The sequence below is a fragment of the Heterodontus francisci genome, chromosome 48 (genome assembly GCF_036365525.1).
Source record: "Heterodontus francisci isolate sHetFra1 chromosome 48, sHetFra1.hap1, whole genome shotgun sequence".
NCBI lineage: Eukaryota > Metazoa > Chordata > Chondrichthyes > Heterodontiformes > Heterodontidae > Heterodontus > Heterodontus francisci.
This window is the reverse complement of record NC_090418.1, coordinates 16,528,111-16,546,950: the sequence shown is the minus strand read 5'-3', so window position 1 is coordinate 16,546,950 and position 18,840 is coordinate 16,528,111. Positions and strand designations below refer to the sequence as shown.

At 50.9% G+C, this 18,840-nt stretch overlaps 18 non-coding genes across 18 annotated transcripts; all 18 read left to right on the top strand.

The window, feature by feature from the left end:
* The first annotated feature begins 1,139 nt into the window (after positions 1 to 1,139).
* On the top strand, positions 1,140 to 1,211 carry trnaq-cug (transfer RNA glutamine (anticodon CUG)). The gene has a single exon. It is a non-coding gene; the product is annotated as a tRNA-Gln (tRNA).
* A 318-nt stretch (positions 1,212 to 1,529) lies between these two features.
* On the top strand, positions 1,530 to 1,601 carry trnaq-uug (transfer RNA glutamine (anticodon UUG)). The gene has a single exon. It is a non-coding gene; the product is annotated as a tRNA-Gln (tRNA).
* A 1,555-nt stretch (positions 1,602 to 3,156) lies between these two features.
* On the top strand, positions 3,157 to 3,228 carry trnaq-cug (transfer RNA glutamine (anticodon CUG)). Its single transcript has one exon. It is a non-coding gene; the product is annotated as a tRNA-Gln (tRNA).
* A 318-nt stretch (positions 3,229 to 3,546) lies between these two features.
* trnaq-uug (transfer RNA glutamine (anticodon UUG)) lies at positions 3,547 to 3,618 on the top strand. The gene has a single exon. It is a non-coding gene; the product is annotated as a tRNA-Gln (tRNA).
* Positions 3,619 to 5,173: 1,555 nt separating this feature from the next.
* On the top strand, positions 5,174 to 5,245 carry trnaq-cug (transfer RNA glutamine (anticodon CUG)). The gene has a single exon. It is a non-coding gene; the product is annotated as a tRNA-Gln (tRNA).
* A 318-nt stretch (positions 5,246 to 5,563) lies between these two features.
* trnaq-uug (transfer RNA glutamine (anticodon UUG)) lies at positions 5,564 to 5,635 on the top strand. The gene has a single exon. It is a non-coding gene; the product is annotated as a tRNA-Gln (tRNA).
* A 1,555-nt stretch (positions 5,636 to 7,190) lies between these two features.
* On the top strand, positions 7,191 to 7,262 carry trnaq-cug (transfer RNA glutamine (anticodon CUG)). The gene has a single exon. It is a non-coding gene; the product is annotated as a tRNA-Gln (tRNA).
* Positions 7,263 to 7,580: 318 nt separating this feature from the next.
* trnaq-uug (transfer RNA glutamine (anticodon UUG)) lies at positions 7,581 to 7,652 on the top strand. The gene has a single exon. It is a non-coding gene; the product is annotated as a tRNA-Gln (tRNA).
* Positions 7,653 to 9,207: 1,555 nt separating this feature from the next.
* trnaq-cug (transfer RNA glutamine (anticodon CUG)) lies at positions 9,208 to 9,279 on the top strand. Its single transcript has one exon. It is a non-coding gene; the product is annotated as a tRNA-Gln (tRNA).
* Positions 9,280 to 9,597: 318 nt separating this feature from the next.
* trnaq-uug (transfer RNA glutamine (anticodon UUG)) lies at positions 9,598 to 9,669 on the top strand. Its single transcript has one exon. It is a non-coding gene; the product is annotated as a tRNA-Gln (tRNA).
* Positions 9,670 to 11,224: 1,555 nt separating this feature from the next.
* Positions 11,225 to 11,296, top strand: trnaq-cug (transfer RNA glutamine (anticodon CUG)). Its single transcript has one exon. It is a non-coding gene; the product is annotated as a tRNA-Gln (tRNA).
* Positions 11,297 to 11,614: 318 nt separating this feature from the next.
* On the top strand, positions 11,615 to 11,686 carry trnaq-uug (transfer RNA glutamine (anticodon UUG)). The gene has a single exon. It is a non-coding gene; the product is annotated as a tRNA-Gln (tRNA).
* Positions 11,687 to 13,241: 1,555 nt separating this feature from the next.
* Positions 13,242 to 13,313, top strand: trnaq-cug (transfer RNA glutamine (anticodon CUG)). The gene has a single exon. It is a non-coding gene; the product is annotated as a tRNA-Gln (tRNA).
* Positions 13,314 to 13,631: 318 nt separating this feature from the next.
* On the top strand, positions 13,632 to 13,703 carry trnaq-uug (transfer RNA glutamine (anticodon UUG)). The gene has a single exon. It is a non-coding gene; the product is annotated as a tRNA-Gln (tRNA).
* Positions 13,704 to 15,258: 1,555 nt separating this feature from the next.
* trnaq-cug (transfer RNA glutamine (anticodon CUG)) lies at positions 15,259 to 15,330 on the top strand. The gene has a single exon. It is a non-coding gene; the product is annotated as a tRNA-Gln (tRNA).
* Positions 15,331 to 15,648: 318 nt separating this feature from the next.
* Positions 15,649 to 15,720, top strand: trnaq-uug (transfer RNA glutamine (anticodon UUG)). Its single transcript has one exon. It is a non-coding gene; the product is annotated as a tRNA-Gln (tRNA).
* A 1,555-nt stretch (positions 15,721 to 17,275) lies between these two features.
* On the top strand, positions 17,276 to 17,347 carry trnaq-cug (transfer RNA glutamine (anticodon CUG)). Its single transcript has one exon. It is a non-coding gene; the product is annotated as a tRNA-Gln (tRNA).
* Positions 17,348 to 17,665: 318 nt separating this feature from the next.
* Positions 17,666 to 17,737, top strand: trnaq-uug (transfer RNA glutamine (anticodon UUG)). The gene has a single exon. It is a non-coding gene; the product is annotated as a tRNA-Gln (tRNA).
* The last annotated feature ends 1,103 nt before the right edge of the window (positions 17,738 to 18,840 follow it).

Sequence of the window (18,840 nt, the reverse complement as noted above, 5' to 3'; positions counted from 1 at the left end):
AAACACAAGCAGTGACATTAGAAGCTGCAGCCTGGACTGTCGGAGTTGCACAGCATCCACACCTTGAGAACAACTAGTGGGGAAGCTGAAGGTGTGCCTGAGAAAAGATTAAGCCGGAATGCAGACTGGAAATTACAATGTCCAGTGCTTGCAATTTGCTCGTGAAAATGCATTGCTATTTGGAGGGCTCAGCAAGGTATGGCCATTTGCAGTGCAGCTCCCCGTCACAAACCCCGTTGCCGAGGCATTGACTTTATCCCCATTCCCGACCGCTATCTGACGCTGAGACACACGATTGGAAAGCTCGGTGTCCCACTTGAGCCTTAGCCGGTCCGCCACCCGCACGTCTGGTCCATCAGCAAGGACACCTACTTGCACCTCTGCAACGTCACGCGACTAAGTCCCTGCCTCAGCTGATCCGCTGCTGACGTCTTCATCCGTGCCTCTGTTACCTGTGGACTTGACTATTCCAAAACGCCGGCGGACATCCTTCCGGTTTGCACCCTCCGTAAATGCGAGCTCATGGAAATCTCTGCTGCCCAGGTCCTAATTGGCACCTAGTGCAGCTCACCCAGCAACCCTGTGTTGGCGCAACGACATTGTCAACCGCTCTGACGACCGCTGATTTTTCGAATTCCCATGCCTGTTTAAAATTCCTTTGCCGCCTCGCCCCTGCGTATCGCCGTAAGCTCATTCAGCTGTTCAAAGCTAGCAGAATCTCTGCGCTCCTCCCATCTTGAACTCTTTGGCTGCCCCGATTATAGCGTCGGTGGCCGTGCCTTCAGCTGCCTGTTCGCTAAGCTCTGCAATTGCCTCCTTAAAAGCGACGGCCTTTCTCGCTCTTTGTCCTTGTTTGAGGCGCTCTTTCAAAGCAAAGGATTGGATCAAGCTTTTGATCAGCTGTGCAAATATATCCTTCTGAAGAGGCTCGCCGCAAATGATGTCGGATAGTGCTGCAAAGTGTCTTGCAGATATTTTCTTACTCCAAGGCTGCTGTGCAGATGTAAGTGGTTGCTGATATTGCGTCTGGCCTCTTCCTGCGCAGGAAACATTCCACAGTTCTGTTCGATGTCGTCTGTGCTTTTGTAAAAGAGAAAGCTATGTCTGATTGACAACTTGCAAAGGCAAAGTTGCCTCTGGGTTCCATGGTGTAATGGTGAGCACTCTGGGCTCTGAATCCAGCGATCCGAGTTCAAATCTCGGTGGAACCTTATTTTCTCACTCCGCGCGATTCCATTTGCAAAAAGGGCAGCTTCTGCAATTTCACAACAAGGTCCAATTCAGGAGGAAAATTTTCCGCCCAGATCACTTTCCATTGCCATCCGTCTGACTGCTACTCTTATGCCAGCTGCCTGCCACGTGATCCACTCTTGCACTCGGTGCAGCTGGTGAAATCTTCCATTGAAAGGATGCACTGCTTTCCGTCAGACGACATATTGCATTCAAGTGCAGTCAGGGATGCTTGCAGGGACTGAGAATGCCAGGGGAGTTGGAGAAAAGACTGTAGCCCTGGCACAGGGCAGCCACTTGGTTCCATGGTGTAATGGTGAGCACTCTGGACTTTGAATCCAGCGATCCGAGTTCAAATCTCGGTGGAACCGGCATTCTTGTTGTCCCAGCTGCTGTTAAATTTGGGACACACAAGCGTTCGGCACATGGAGCTGAAATGCTGCTGCTGCGCCTTTCTTGTCTTCATCAAGAGGATTGAGCTTCAATGTCCAATTGCAACATCAGCCTGATCCACGTCTGCAGCAGAGCGACGTTGCAGCTTGTTCCGTGTCCTCAGTGCCTGCACTGCACAGGACAATGGCGTGAGCACAGCATTTCTTTGCAATCTGCATTCAGCAGGGGCGCTTCAACAAATTCAAGAGGGTTTCATCAAATGCAGGCGTCACAACGATTGTCTTCTTGCCCTCGAGCAAATGTGCATGTCATCGTTTCTTGCTTCACTGCCTTGCAACGTTTATAAACTGATCATCTGGCAAGTGTGCCAAACTAGAGTGTGCTGAGAAATGGCAAACACAAGCAGTGACATTAGAAGCTGCAGCCTGGACTGTCCGAGTTGCACAGCATCCACACCTTTAGAACAACTAGTGGGGAAGCTGAAGGTGTGCCTGAGAAAAGATTAAGCCGGAATGCAGACTGGAAATTACAATGTCCAGTGCTTGCAATTTGCTCGTGAAAATGCATTGCTATTTGGAGGGCTCAGCAAGGTATGGCCATTTGCAGTGCAGCTCCCCGTCACAAACCCCGTTGCCGAGGCATTGACTTTATCCCCATTCCCGACCGCTATCTGACGCTGAGACACACGATTGGAAAGCTCGGTGTCCCACTTGAGCCTTAGCCGGTCCGCCACCCGCACGTCTGGTCCATCAGCAAGGACACCTACTTGCACCTCTGCAACGTCACGCGACTAAGTCCCTGCCTCAGCTGATCCGCTGCTGACGTCTTCATCCGTGCCTCTGTTACCTGTGGACTTGACTATTCCAAAACGCCGGCGGACATCCTTCCGGTTTGCACCCTCCGTAAATGCGAGCTCATGGAAATCTCTGCTGCCCAGGTCCTAATTGGCACCTAGTGCAGCTCACCCAGCAACCCTGTGTTGGCGCAACGACATTGTCAACCGCTCTGACGACCGCTGATTTTTCGAATTCCCATGCCTGTTTAAAATTCCTTTGCCGCCTCGCCCCTGCGTATCGCCGTAAGCTCATTCAGCTGTTCAAAGCTAGCAGAATCTCTGCGCTCCTCCCATCTTGAACTCTTTGGCTGCCCCGATTATAGCGTCGGTGGCCGTGCCTTCAGCTGCCTGTTCGCTAAGCTCTGCAATTGCCTCCTTAAAAGCGACGGCCTTTCTCGCTCTTTGTCCTTGTTTGAGGCGCTCTTTCAAAGCAAAGGATTGGATCAAGCTTTTGATCAGCTGTGCAAATATATCCTTCTGAAGAGGCTCGCCGCAAATGATGTCGGATAGTGCTGCAAAGTGTCTTGCAGATATTTTCTTACTCCAAGGCTGCTGTGCAGATGTAAGTGGTTGCTGATATTGCGTCTGGCCTCTTCCTGCGCAGGAAACATTCCACAGTTCTGTTCGATGTCGTCTGTGCTTTTGTAAAAGAGAAAGCTATGTCTGATTGACAACTTGCAAAGGCAAAGTTGCCTCTGGGTTCCATGGTGTAATGGTGAGCACTCTGGGCTCTGAATCCAGCGATCCGAGTTCAAATCTCGGTGGAACCTTATTTTCTCACTCCGCGCGATTCCATTTGCAAAAAGGGCAGCTTCTGCAATTTCACAACAAGGTCCAATTCAGGAGGAAAATTTTCCGCCCAGATCACTTTCCATTGCCATCCGTCTGACTGCTACTCTTATGCCAGCTGCCTGCCACGTGATCCACTCTTGCACTCGGTGCAGCTGGTGAAATCTTCCATTGAAAGGATGCACTGCTTTCCGTCAGACGACATATTGCATTCAAGTGCAGTCAGGGATGCTTGCAGGGACTGAGAATGCCAGGGGAGTTGGAGAAAAGACTGTAGCCCTGGCACAGGGCAGCCACTTGGTTCCATGGTGTAATGGTGAGCACTCTGGACTTTGAATCCAGCGATCCGAGTTCAAATCTCGGTGGAACCGGCATTCTTGTTGTCCCAGCTGCTGTTAAATTTGGGACACACAAGCGTTCGGCACATGGAGCTGAAATGCTGCTGCTGTGCCTATCTTGTCTTCATCAAGAGGATTGAGCTTCAATGTCCAATTGCAACATCAGCCTGATCCACGTCTGCAGCAGAGCGACGTTGCAGCTTGTTCCGTGTCCTCAGTGCCTGCACTGCACAGGACAATGGCGTGAGCACAGCATTTCTTTGCAATCTGCATTCAGCAGGGGCGCTTCAACAAATTCAAGAGGGTTTCATCAAATGCAGGCGTCACAACGATTGTCTTCTTGCCCTCGAGCAAATGTGCATGTCATCGTTTCTTGCTTCACTGCCTTGCAACGTTTATAAACTGATCATCTGGCAAGTGTGCCAAACTAGAGTGTGCTGAGAAATGGCAAACACAAGCAGTGACATTAGAAGCTGCAGCCTGGACTGTCCGAGTTGCACAGCATCCACACCTTTAGAACAACTAGTGGGGAAGCTGAAGGTGTGCCTGAGAAAAGATTAAGCCGGAATGCAGACTGGAAATTACAATGTCCAGTGCTTGCAATTTGCTCGTGAAAATGCATTGCTATTTGGAGGGCTCAGCAAGGTATGGCCATTTGCAGTGCAGCTCCCCGTCACAAACCCCGTTGCCGAGGCATTGACTTTATCCCCATTCCCGACCGCTATCTGACGCTGAGACACACGATTGGAAAGCTCGGTGTCCCACTTGAGCCTCAGCCGGTCCGCCACCCGCACGTCTGGTCCATCAGCAAGGACACCTACTTGCACCTCTGCAACGTCACGCGACTAAGTCCCTGCCTCAGCTGATCCGCTGCTGACGTCTTCATCCGTGCCTCTGTTACCTGTGGACTTGACTATTCCAAAACGCCGGCGGACATCCTTCCGGTTTGCACCCTCCGTAAATGCGAGCTCATGGAAATCTCTGCTGCCCAGGTCCTAATTGGCACCTAGTGCAGCTCACCCAGCAACCCTGTGTTGGCGCAACGACATTGTCAACCGCTCTGACGACCGCTGATTTTTCGAATTCCCATGCCTGTTTAAAATTCCTTTGCCGCCTCGCCCCTGCGTATCGCCGTAAGCTCATTCAGCTGTTCAAAGCTAGCAGAATCTCTGCGCTCCTCCCATCTTGAACTCTTTGGCTGCCCCGATTATAGCGTCGGTGGCCGTGCCTTCAGCTGCCTGTTCGCTAAGCTCTGCAATTGCCTCCTTAAAAGCGACGGCCTTTCTCGCTCTTTGTCCTTGTTTGAGGCGCTCTTTCAAAGCAAAGGATTGGATCAAGCTTTTGATCAGCTGTGCAAATATATCCTTCTGAAGAGGCTCGCCGCAAATGATGTCGGATAGTGCTGCAAAGTGTCTTGCAGATATTTTCTTACTCCAAGGCTGCTGTGCAGATGTAAGTGGTTGCTGATATTGCGTCTGGCCTCTTCCTGCGCAGGAAACATTCCACAGTTCTGTTCGATGTCGTCTGTGCTTTTGTAAAAGAGAAAGCTATGTCTGATTGACAACTTGCAAAGGCAAAGTTGCCTCTGGGTTCCATGGTGTAATGGTGAGCACTCTGGGCTCTGAATCCAGCGATCCGAGTTCAAATCTCGGTGGAACCTTATTTTCTCACTCCGCGCGATTCCATTTGCAAAAAGGGCAGCTTCTGCAATTTCACAACAAGGTCCAATTCAGGAGGAAAATTTTCCGCCCAGATCACTTTCCATTGCCATCCGTCTGACTGCTACTCTTATGCCAGCTGCCTGCCACGTGATCCACTCTTGCACTCGGTGCAGCTGGTGAAATCTTCCATTGAAAGGATGCACTGCTTTCCGTCAGACGACATATTGCATTCAAGTGCAGTCAGGGATGCTTGCAGGGACTGAGAATGCCAGGGGAGTTGGAGAAAAGACTGTAGCCCTGGCACAGGACAGCCACTTGGTTCCATGGTGTAATGGTGAGCACTCTGGACTTTGAATCCAGCGATCCGAGTTCAAATCTCGGTGGAACCGGCATTCTTGTTGTCCCAGCTGCTGTTAAATTTGGGACACACAAGCGTTCGGCACATGGAGCTGAAATGCTGCTGCTGCGCCTTTCTTGTCTTCATCAAGAGGATTGAGCTTCAATGTCCAATTGCAACATCAGCCTGATCCACGTCTGCAGCAGAGCGACGTTGCAGCTTGTTCCGTGTCCTCAGTGCCTGCACTGCACAGGACAATGGCGTGAGCACAGCATTTCTTTGCAATCTGCATTCAGCAGGGGCGCTTCAACAAATTCAAGAGGGTTTCATCAAATGCAGGCGTCACAACGATTGTCTTCTTGCCCTCGAGCAAATGTGCATGTCATCGTTTCTTGCTTCACTGCCTTGCAACGTTTATAAACTGATCATCTGGCAAGTGTGCCAAACTAGAGTGTGCTGAGAAATGGCAAACACAAGCAGTGACATTAGAAGCTGCAGCCTGGACTGTCCGAGTTGCACAGCATCCACACCTTTAGAACAACTAGTGGGGAAGCTGAAGGTGTGCCTGAGAAAAGATTAAGCCGGAATGCAGACTGGAAATTACAATGTCCAGTGCTTGCAATTTGCTCGTGAAAATGCATTGCTATTTGGAGGGCTCAGCAAGGTATGGCCATTTGCAGTGCAGCTCCCCGTCACAAACCCCGTTGCCGAGGCATTGACTTTATCCCCATTCCCGACCGCTATCTGACGCTGAGACACACGATTGGAAAGCTCGGTGTCCCACTTGAGCCTTAGCCGGTCCGCCACCCGCACGTCTGGTCCATCAGCAAGGACACCTACTTGCACCTCTGCAACGTCACGCGACTAAGTCCCTGCCTCAGCTGATCCGCTGCTGACGTCTTCATCCGTGCCTCTGTTACCTGTGGACTTGACTATTCCAAAACGCCGGCGGACATCCTTCCGGTTTGCACCCTCCGTAAATGCGAGCTCATGGAAATCTCTGCTGCCCAGGTCCTAATTGGCACCTAGTGCAGCTCACCCAGCAACCCTGTGTTGGCGCAACGACATTGTCAACCGCTCTGACGACCGCTGATTTTTCGAATTCCCATGCCTGTTTAAAATTCCTTTGCCGCCTCGCCCCTGCGTATCGCCGTAAGCTCATTCAGCTGTTCAAAGCTAGCAGAATCTCTGCGCTCCTCCCATCTTGAACTCTTTGGCTGCCCCGATTATAGCGTCGGTGGCCGTGCCTTCAGCTGCCTGTTCGCTAAGCTCTGCAATTGCCTCCTTAAAAGCGACGGCCTTTCTCGCTCTTTGTCCTTGTTTGAGGCGCTCTTTCAAAGCAAAGGATTGGATCAAGCTTTTGATCAGCTGTGCAAATATATCCTTCTGAAGAGGCTCGCCGCAAATGATGTCGGATAGTGCTGCAAAGTGTCTTGCAGATATTTTCTTACTCCAAGGCTGCTGTGCAGATGTAAGTGGTTGCTGATATTGCGTCTGGCCTCTTCCTGCGCAGGAAACATTCCACAGTTCTGTTCGATGTCGTCTGTGCTTTTGTAAAAGAGAAAGCTATGTCTGATTGACAACTTGCAAAGGCAAAGTTGCCTCTGGGTTCCATGGTGTAATGGTGAGCACTCTGGGCTCTGAATCCAGCGATCCGAGTTCAAATCTCGGTGGAACCTTATTTTCTCACTCCGCGCGATTCCATTTGCAAAAAGGGCAGCTTCTGCAATTTCACAACAAGGTCCAATTCAGGAGGAAAATTTTCCGCCCAGATCACTTTCCATTGCCATCCGTCTGACTGCTACTCTTATGCCAGCTGCCTGCCACGTGATCCACTCTTGCACTCGGTGCAGCTGGTGAAATCTTCCATTGAAAGGATGCACTGCTTTCCGTCAGACGACATATTGCATTCAAGTGCAGTCAGGGATGCTTGCAGGGACTGAGAATGCCAGGGGAGTTGGAGAAAAGACTGTAGCCCTGGCACAGGGCAGCCACTTGGTTCCATGGTGTAATGGTGAGCACTCTGGACTTTGAATCCAGCGATCCGAGTTCAAATCTCGGTGGAACCGGCATTCTTGTTGTCCCAGCTGCTGTTAAATTTGGGACACACAAGCGTTCGGCACATGGAGCTGAAATGCTGCTGCTGCGCCTTTCTTGTCTTCATCAAGAGGATTGAGCTTCAATGTCCAATTGCAACATCAGCCTGATCCACGTCTGCAGCAGAGCGACGTTGCAGCTTGTTCCGTGTCCTCAGTGCCTGCACTGCACAGGACAATGGCGTGAGCACAGCATTTCTTTGCAATCTGCATTCAGCAGGGGCGCTTCAACAAATTCAAGAGGGTTTCATCAAATGCAGGCGTCACAACGATTGTCTTCTTGCCCTCGAGCAAATGTGCATGTCATCGTTTCTTGCTTCACTGCCTTGCAACGTTTATAAACTGATCATCTGGCAAGTGTGCCAAACTAGAGTGTGCTGAGAAATGGCAAACACAAGCAGTGACATTAGAAGCTGCAGCCTGGACTGTCCGAGTTGCACAGCATCCACACCTTTAGAACAACTAGTGGGGAAGCTGAAGGTGTGCCTGAGAAAAGATTAAGCCGGAATGCAGACTGGAAATTACAATGTCCAGTGCTTGCAATTTGCTCGTGAAAATGCATTGCTATTTGGAGGGCTCAGCAAGGTATGGCCATTTGCAGTGCAGCTCCCCGTCACAAACCCCGTTGCCGAGGCATTGACTTTATCCCCATTCCCGACCGCTATCTGACGCTGAGACACACGATTGGAAAGCTCGGTGTCCCACTTGAGCCTTAGCCGGTCCGCCACCCGCACGTCTGGTCCATCAGCAAGGACACCTACTTGCACCTCTGCAACGTCACGCGACTAAGTCCCTGCCTCAGCTGATCCGCTGCTGACGTCTTCATCCGTGCCTCTGTTACCTGTGGACTTGACTATTCCAAAACGCCGGCGGACATCCTTCCGGTTTGCACCCTCCGTAAATGCGAGCTCATGGAAATCTCTGCTGCCCAGGTCCTAATTGGCACCTAGTGCAGCTCACCCAGCAACCCTGTGTTGGCGCAACGACATTGTCAACCGCTCTGACGACCGCTGATTTTTCGAATTCCCATGCCTGTTTAAAATTCCTTTGCCGCCTCGCCCCTGCGTATCGCCGTAAGCTCATTCAGCTGTTCAAAGCTAGCAGAATCTCTGCGCTCCTCCCATCTTGAACTCTTTGGCTGCCCCGATTATAGCGTCGGTGGCCGTGCCTTCAGCTGCCTGTTCGCTAAGCTCTGCAATTGCCTCCTTAAAAGCGACGGCCTTTCTCGCTCTTTGTCCTTGTTTGAGGCGCTCTTTCAAAGCAAAGGATTGGATCAAGCTTTTGATCAGCTGTGCAAATATATCCTTCTGAAGAGGCTCGCCGCAAATGATGTCGGATAGTGCTGCAAAGTGTCTTGCAGATATTTTCTTACTCCAAGGCTGCTGTGCAGATGTAAGTGGTTGCTGATATTGCGTCTGGCCTCTTCCTGCGCAGGAAACATTCCACAGTTCTGTTCGATGTCGTCTGTGCTTTTGTAAAAGAGAAAGCTATGTCTGATTGACAACTTGCAAAGGCAAAGTTGCCTCTGGGTTCCATGGTGTAATGGTGAGCACTCTGGGCTCTGAATCCAGCGATCCGAGTTCAAATCTCGGTGGAACCTTATTTTCTCACTCCGCGCGATTCCATTTGCAAAAAGGGCAGCTTCTGCAATTTCACAACAAGGTCCAATTCAGGAGGAAAATTTTCCGCCCAGATCACTTTCCATTGCCATCCGTCTGACTGCTACTCTTATGCCAGCTGCCTGCCACGTGATACACTCTTGCACTCGGTGCAGCTGGTGAAATCTTCCATTGAAAGGATGCACTGCTTTCCGTCAGACGACATATTGCATTCAAGTGCAGTCAGGGATGCTTGCAGGGACTGAGAATGCCAGGGGAGTTGGAGAAAAGACTGTAGCCCTGGCACAGGGCAGCCACTTGGTTCCATGGTGTAATGGTGAGCACTCTGGACTTTGAATCCAGCGATCCGAGTTCAAATCTCGGTGGAACCGGCATTCTTGTTGTCCCAGCTGCTGTTAAATTTGGGACACACAAGCGTTCGGCACATGGAGCTGAAATGCTGCTGCTGCGCCTTTCTTGTCTTCATCAAGAGGATTGTGCTTCAATGTCCAATTGCAACATCAGCCTGATCCACGTCTGCAGCAGAGCGACGTTGCAGCTTGTTCCGTGTCCTCAGTGCCTGCACTGCACAGGACAATGGCGTGAGCACAGCATTTCTTTGCAATCTGCATTCAGCAGGGGCGCTTCAACAAATTCAAGAGGGTTTCATCAAATGCAGGCGTCACAACGATTGTCTTCTTGCCCTCGAGCAAATGTGCATGTCATCGTTTCTTGCTTCACTGCCTTGCAACGTTTATAAACTGATCATCTGGCAAGTGTGCCAAACTAGAGTGTGCTGAGAAATGGCAAACACAAGCAGTGACATTAGAAGCTGCAGCCTGGACTGTCGGAGTTGCACAGCATCCACACCTTTAGAACAACTAGTGGGGAAGCTGAAGGTGTGCCTGAGAAAAGATTAAGCCGGAATGCAGACTGGAAATTACAATGTCCAGTGCTTGCAATTTGCTCGTGAAAATGCATTGCTATTTGGAGGGCTCAGCAAGGTATGGCCATTTGCAGTGCAGCTCCCCGTCACAAACCCCGTTGCCGAGGCATTGACTTTATCCCCATTCCCGACCGCTATCTGACGCTGAGACACACGATTGGAAAGCTCGGTGTCCCACTTGAGCCTTAGCCGGTCCGCCACCCGCACGTCTGGTCCATCAGCAAGGACACCTACTTGCACCTCTGCAACGTCACGCGACTAAGTCCCTGCCTCAGCTGATCCGCTGCTGACGTCTTCATCCGTGCCTCTGTTACCTGTGGACTTGACTATTCCAAAACGCCGGCGGACATCCTTCCGGTTTGCACCCTCCGTAAATGCGAGCTCATGGAAATCTCTGCTGCCCAGGTCCTAATTGGCACCTAGTGCAGCTCACCCAGCAACCCTGTGTTGGCGCAACGACATTGTCAACCGCTCTGACGACCGCTGATTTTTCGAATTCCCATGCCTGTTTAAAATTCCTTTGCCGCCTCGCCCCTGCGTATCGCCGTAAGCTCATTCAGCTGTTCAAAGCTAGCAGAATCTCTGCGCTCCTCCCATCTTGAACTCTTTGGCTGCCCCGATTATAGCGTCGGTGGCCGTGCCTTCAGCTGCCTGTTCGCTAAGCTCTGCAATTGCCTCCTTAAAAGCGACGGCCTTTCTCGCTCTTTGTCCTTGTTTGAGGCGCTCTTTCAAAGCAAAGGATTGGATCAAGCTTTTGATCAGCTGTGCAAATATATCCTTCTGAAGAGGCTCGCCGCAAATGATGTCGGATAGTGCTGCAAAGTGTCTTGCAGATATTTTCTTACTCCAAGGCTGCTGTGCAGATGTAAGTGGTTGCTGATATTGCGTCTGGCCTCTTCCTGCGCAGGAAACATTCCACAGTTCTGTTCGATGTCGTCTGTGCTTTTGTAAAAGAGAAAGCTATGTCTGATTGACAACTTGCAAAGGCAAAGTTGCCTCTGGGTTCCATGGTGTAATGGTGAGCACTCTGGGCTCTGAATCCAGCGATCCGAGTTCAAATCTCGGTGGAACCTTATTTTCTCACTCCGCGCGATTCCATTTGCAAAAAGGGCAGCTTCTGCAATTTCACAACAAGGTCCAATTCAGGAGGAAAATTTTCCGCCCAGATCACTTTCCATTGCCATCCGTCTGACTGCTACTCTTATGCCAGCTGCCTGCCACGTGATCCACTCTTGCACTCGGTGCAGCTGGTGAAATCTTCCATTGAAAGGATGCACTGCTTTCCGTCAGACGACATATTGCATTCAAGTGCAGTCAGGGATGCTTGCAGGGACTGAGAATGCCAGGGGAGTTGGAGAAAAGACTGTAGCCCTGGCACAGGGCAGCCACTTGGTTCCATGGTGTAATGGTGAGCACTCTGGACTTTGAATCCAGCGATCCGAGTTCAAATCTCGGTGGAACCGGCATTCTTGTTGTCCCAGCTGCTGTTAAATTTGGGACACACAAGCGTTCGGCACATGGAGCTGAAATGCTGCTGCTGCGCCTTTCTTGTCTTCATCAAGAGGATTGAGCTTCAATGTCCAATTGCAACATCAGCCTGATCCACGTCTGCAGCAGAGCGACGTTGCAGCTTGTTCCGTGTCCTCAGTGCCTGCACTGCACAGGACAATGGCGTGAGCACAGCATTTCTTTGCAATCTGCATTCAGCAGGGGCGCTTCAACAAATTCAAGAGGGTTTCATCAAATGCAGGCGTCACAACGATTGTCTTCTTGCCCTCGAGCAAATGTGCATGTCATCGTTTCTTGCTTCACTGCCTTGCAACGTTTATAAACTGATCATCTGGCAAGTGTGCCAAACTAGAGTGTGCTGAGAAATGGCAAACACAAGCAGTGACATTAGAAGCTGCAGCCTGGACTGTCCGAGTTGCACAGCATCCACACCTTTAGAACAACTAGTGGGGAAGCTGAAGGTGTGCCTGAGAAAAGATTAAGCCGGAATGCAGACTGGAAATTACAATGTCCAGTGCTTGCAATTTGCTCGTGAAAATGCATTGCTATTTGGAGGGCTCAGCAAGGTATGGCCATTTGCAGTGCAGCTCCCCGTCACAAACCCCGTTGCCGAGGCATTGACTTTATCCCCATTCCCGACCGCTATCTGACGCTGAGACACACGATTGGAAAGCTCGGTGTCCCACTTGAGCCTTAGCCGGTCCGCCACCCGCACGTCTGGTCCATCAGCAAGGACACCTACTTGCACCTCTGCAACGTCACGCGACTAAGTCCCTGCCTCAGCTGATCCGCTGCTGACGTCTTCATCCGTGCCTCTGTTACCTGTGGACTTGACTATTCCAAAACGCCGGCGGACATCCTTCCGGTTTGCACCCTCCGTAAATGCGAGCTCATGGAAATCTCTGCTGCCCAGGTCCTAATTGGCACCTAGTGCAGCTCACCCAGCAACCCTGTGTTGGCGCAACGACATTGTCAACCGCTCTGACGACCGCTGATTTTTCGAATTCCCATGCCTGTTTAAAATTCCTTTGCCGCCTCGCCCCTGCGTATCGCCGTAAGCTCATTCAGCTGTTCAAAGCTAGCAGAATCTCTGCGCTCCTCCCATCTTGAACTCTTTGGCTGCCCCGATTATAGCGTCGGTGGCCGTGCCTTCAGCTGCCTGTTCGCTAAGCTCTGCAATTGCCTCCTTAAAAGCGACGGCCTTTCTCGCTCTTTGTCCTTGTTTGAGGCGCTCTTTCAAAGCAAAGGATTGGATCAAGCTTTTGATCAGCTGTGCAAATATATCCTTCTGAAGAGGCTCGCCGCAAATGATGTCGGATAGTGCTGCAAAGTGTCTTGCAGATATTTTCTTACTCCAAGGCTGCTGTGCAGATGTAAGTGGTTGCTGATATTGCGTCTGGCCTCTTCCTGCGCAGGAAACATTCCACAGTTCTGTTCGATGTCGTCTGTGCTTTTGTAAAAGAGAAAGCTATGTCTGATTGACAACTTGCAAAGGCAAAGTTGCCTCTGGGTTCCATGGTGTAATGGTGAGCACTCTGGGCTCTGAATCCAGCGATCCGAGTTCAAATCTCGGTGGAACCTTATTTTCTCACTCCGCGCGATTCCATTTGCAAAAAGGGCAGCTTCTGCAATTTCACAACAAGGTCCAATTCAGGAGGAAAATTTTCCGCCCAGATCACTTTCCATTGCCATCCGTCTGACTGCTACTCTTATGCCAGCTGCCTGCCACGTGATCCACTCTTGCACTCGGTGCAGCTGGTGAAATCTTCCATTGAAAGGATGCACTGCTTTCCGTCAGACGACATATTGCATTCAAGTGCAGTCAGGGATGCTTGCAGGGACTGAGAATGCCAGGGGAGTTGGAGAAAAGACTGTAGCCCTGGCACAGGGCAGCCACTTGGTTCCATGGTGTAATGGTGAGCACTCTGGACTTTGAATCCAGCGATCCGAGTTCAAATCTCGGTGGAACCGGCATTCTTGTTGTCCCAGCTGCTGTTAAATTTGGGACACACAAGCGTTCGGCACATGGAGCTGAAATGCTGCTGCTGCGCCTTTCTTGTCTTCATCAAGAGGATTGAGCTTCAATGTCCAATTGCAACATCAGCCTGATCCACGTCTGCAGCAGAGCGACGTTGCAGCTTGTTCCGTGTCCTCAGTGCCTGCACTGCACAGGACAATGGCGTGAGCACAGCATTTCTTTGCAATCTGCATTCAGCAGGGGCGCTTCAACAAATTCAAGAGGGTTTCATCAAATGCAGGCGTCACAACGATTGTCTTCTTGCCCTCGAGCAAATGTGCATGTCATCGTTTCTTGCTTCACTGCCTTGCAACGTTTATAAACTGATCATCTGGCAAGTGTGCCAAACTAGAGTGTGCTGAGAAATGGCAAACACAAGCAGTGACATTAGAAGCTGCAGCCTGGACTGTCCGAGTTGCACAGCATCCACACCTTTAGAACAACTAGTGGGGAAGCTGAAGGTGTGCCTGAGAAAAGATTAAGCCGGAATGCAGACTGGAAATTACAATGTCCAGTGCTTGCAATTTGCTCGTGAAAATGCATTGCTATTTGGAGGGCTCAGCAAGGTATGGCCATTTGCAGTGCAGCTCCCCGTCACAAACCCCGTTGCCGAGGCATTGACTTTATCCCCATTCCCGACCGCTATCTGACGCTGAGACACACGATTGGAAAGCTCGGTGTCCCACTTGAGCCTTAGCCGGTCCGCCACCCGCACGTCTGGTCCATCAGCAAGGACACCTACTTGCACCTCTGCAACGTCACGCGACTAAGTCCCTGCCTCAGCTGATCCGCTGCTGACGTCTTCATCCGTGCCTCTGTTACCTGTGGACTTGACTATTCCAAAACGCCGGCGGACATCCTTCCGGTTTGCACCCTCCGTAAATGCGAGCTCATGGAAATCTCTGCTGCCCAGGTCCTAATTGGCACCTAGTGCAGCTCACCCAGCAACCCTGTGTTGGCGCAACGACATTGTCAACCGCTCTGACGACCGCTGATTTTTCGAATTCCCATGCCTGTTTAAAATTCCTTTGCCGCCTCGCCCCTGCGTATCGCCGTAAGCTCATTCAGCTGTTCAAAGCTAGCAGAATCTCTGCGCTCCTCCCATCTTGAACTCTTTGGCTGCCCCGATTATAGCGTCGGTGGCCGTGCCTTCAGCTGCCTGTTCGCTAAGCTCTGCAATTGCCTCCTTAAAAGCGACGGCCTTTCTCGCTCTTTGTCCTTGTTTGAGGCGCTCTTTCAAAGCAAAGGATTGGATCAAGCTTTTGATCAGCTGTGCAAATATATCCTTCTGAAGAGGCTCGCCGCAAATGATGTCGGATAGTGCTGCAAAGTGTCTTGCAGATATTTTCTTACTCCAAGGCTGCTGTGCAGATGTAAGTGGTTGCTGATATTGCGTCTGGCCTCTTCCTGCGCAGGAAACATTCCACAGTTCTGTTCGATGTCGTCTGTGCTTTTGTAAAAGAGAAAGCTATGTCTGATTGACAACTTGCAAAGGCAAAGTTGCCTCTGGGTTCCATGGTGTAATGGTGAGCACTCTGGGCTCTGAATCCAGCGATCCGAGTTCAAATCTCGGTGGAACCTTATTTTCTCACTCCGCGCGATTCCATTTGCAAAAAGGGCAGCTTCTGCAATTTCACAACAAGGTCCAATTCAGGAGGAAAATTTTCCGCCCAGATCACTTTCCATTGCCATCCGTCTGACTGCTACTCTTATGCCAGCTGCCTGCCACGTGATACACTCTTGCACTCGGTGCAGCTGGTGAAATCTTCCATTGAAAGGATGCACTGCTTTCCGTCAGACGACATATTGCATTCAAGTGCAGTCAGGGATGCTTGCAGGGACTGAGAATGCCAGGGGAGTTGGAGAAAAGACTGTAGCCCTGGCACAGGGCAGCCACTTGGTTCCATGGTGTAATGGTGAGCACTCTGGACTTTGAATCCAGCGATCCGAGTTCAAATCTCGGTGGAACCGGCATTCTTGTTGTCCCAGCTGCTGTTAAATTTGGGACACACAAGCGTTCGGCACATGGAGCTGAAATGCTGCTGCTGCGCCTTTCTTGTCTTCATCAAGAGGATTGTGCTTCAATGTCCAATTGCAACATCAGCCTGATCCACGTCTGCAGCAGAGCGACGTTGCAGCTTGTTCCGTGTCCTCAGTGCCTGCACTGCACAGGACAATGGCGTGAGCACAGCATTTCTTTGCAATCTGCATTCAGCAGGGGCGCTTCAACAAATTCAAGAGGGTTTCATCAAATGCAGGCGTCACAACGATTGTCTTCTTGCCCTCGAGCAAATGTGCATGTCATCGTTTCTTGCTTCACTGCCTTGCAACGTTTATAAACTGATCATCTGGCAAGTGTGCCAAACTAGAGTGTGCTGAGAAATGGCAAACACAAGCAGTGACATTAGAAGCTGCAGCCTGGACTGTCGGAGTTGCACAGCATCCACACCTTTAGAACAACTAGTGGGGAAGCTGAAGGTGTGCCTGAGAAAAGATTAAGCCGGAATGCAGACTGGAAATTACAATGTCCAGTGCTTGCAATTTGCTCGTGAAAATGCATTGCTATTTGGAGGGCTCAGCAAGGTATGGCCATTTGCAGTGCAGCTCCCCGTCACAAACCCCGTTGCCGAGGCATTGACTTTATCCCCATTCCCGACCGCTATCTGACGCTGAGACACACGATTGGAAAGCTCGGTGTCCCACTTGAGCCTTAGCCGGTCCGCCACCCGCACGTCTGGTCCATCAGCAAGGACACCTACTTGCACCTCTGCAACGTCACGCGACTAAGTCCCTGCCTCAGCTGATCCGCTGCTGACGTCTTCATCCGTGCCTCTGTTACCTGTGGACTTGACTATTCCAAAACGCCGGCGGACATCCTTCCGGTTTGCACCCTCCGTAAATGCGAGCTCATGGAAATCTCTGCTGCCCAGGTCCTAATTGGCACCTAGTGCAGCTCACCCAGCAACCCTGTGTTGGCGCAACGACATTGTCAACCGCTCTGACGACCGCTGATTTTTCGAATTCCCATGCCTGTTTAAAATTCCTTTGCCGCCTCGCCCCTGCGTATCGCCGTAAGCTCATTCAGCTGTTCAAAGCTAGCAGAATCTCTGCGCTCCTCCCATCTTGAACTCTTTGGCTGCCCCGATTATAGCGTCGGTGGCCGTGCCTTCAGCTGCCTGTTCGCTAAGCTCTGCAATTGCCTCCTTAAAAGCGACGGCCTTTCTCGCTCTTTGTCCTTGTTTGAGGCGCTCTTTCAAAGCAAAGGATTGGATCAAGCTTTTGATCAGCTGTGCAAATATATCCTTCTGAAGAGGCTCGCCGCAAATGATGTCGGATAGTGCTGCAAAGTGTCTTGCAGATATTTTCTTACTCCAAGGCTGCTGTGCAGATGTAAGTGGTTGCTGATATTGCGTCTGGCCTCTTCCTGCGCAGGAAACATTCCACAGTTCTGTTCGATGTCGTCTGTGCTTTTGTAAAAGAGAAAGCTATGTCTGATTGACAACTTGCAAAGGCAAAGTTGCCTCTGGGTTCCATGGTGTAATGGTGAGCACTCTGGGCTCTGAATCCAGCGATCCGAGTTCAAATCTCGGTGGAACCTTATTTTCTCACTCCGCGCGATTCCATTTGCAAAAAGGGCAGCTTCTGCAATTTCACAACAAGGTCCAATTCAGGAGGAAAATTTTCCGCCCAGATCACTTTCCATTGCCATCCGTCTGACTGCTACTCTTATGCCAGCTGCCTGCCACGTGATCCACTCTTGCACTCGGTGCAGCTGGTGAAATCTTCCATTGAAAGGATGCACTGCTTTCCGTCAGACGACATATTGCATTCAAGTGCAGTCAGGGATGCTTGCAGGGACTGAGAATGCCAGGGGAGTTGGAGAAAAGACTGTAGCCCTGGCACAGGGCAGCCACTTGGTTCCATGGTGTAATGGTGAGCACTCTGGACTTTGAATCCAGCGATCCGAGTTCAAATCTCGGTGGAACCGGCATTCTTGTTGTCCCAGCTGCTGTTAAATTTGGGACACACAAGCGTTCGGCACATGGAGCTGAAATGCTGCTGCTGCGCCTTTCTTGTCTTCATCAAGAGGATTGAGCTTCAATGTCCAATTGCAACATCAGCCTGATCCACGTCTGCAGCAGAGCGACGTTGCAGCTTGTTCCGTGTCCTCAGTGCCTGCACTGCACAGGACAATGGCGTGAGCACAGCATTTCTTTGCAATCTGCATTCAGCAGGGGCGCTTCAACAAATTCAAGAGGGTTTCATCAAATGCAGGCGTCACAACGATTGTCTTCTTGCCCTCGAGCAAATGTGCATGTCATCGTTTCTTGCTTCACTGCCTTGCAACGTTTATAAACTGATCATCTGGCAAGTGTGCCAAACTAGAGTGTGCTGAGAAATGGCAAACACAAGCAGTGACATTAGAAGCTGCAGCCTGGACTGTCCGAGTTGCACAGCATCCACACCTTTAGAACAACTAGTGGGGAAGCTGAAGGTGTGCCTGAGAAAAGATTAAGCCGGAATGCAGACTGGAAATTACAATGTCCAGTGCTTGCAATTTGCTCGTGAAAATGCATTGCTATTTGGAGGGCTCAGCAAGGTATGGCCATTTGCAGTGCAGCTCCCCGTCACAAACCCCGTTGCCGAGGCATTGACTTTATCCCCATTCCCGACCGCTATCTGACGCTGAGACACACGATTGGAAAGCTCGGTGTCCCACTTGAGCCTTAGCCGGTCCGCCACCCGCACGTCTGGTCCATCAGCAAGGACACCTACTTGCACCTCTGCAACGTCACGCGACTAAGTCCCTGCCTCAGCTGATCCGCTGCTGACGTCTTCATCCGTGCCTCTGTTACCTGTGGACTTGACTATTCCAAAACGCCGGCGGACATCCTTCCGGTTTGCACCCTCCGTAAATGCGAGCTCATGGAAATCTCTGCTGCCCAGGTCCTAATTGGCACCTAGTGCAGCTCACCCAGCAACCCTGTGTTGGCGCAACGACATTGTCAACCGCTCTGACGACCGCTGATTTTTCGAATTCCCATGCCTGTTTAAAATTCCTTTGCCGCCTCGCCCCTGCGTATCGCCGTA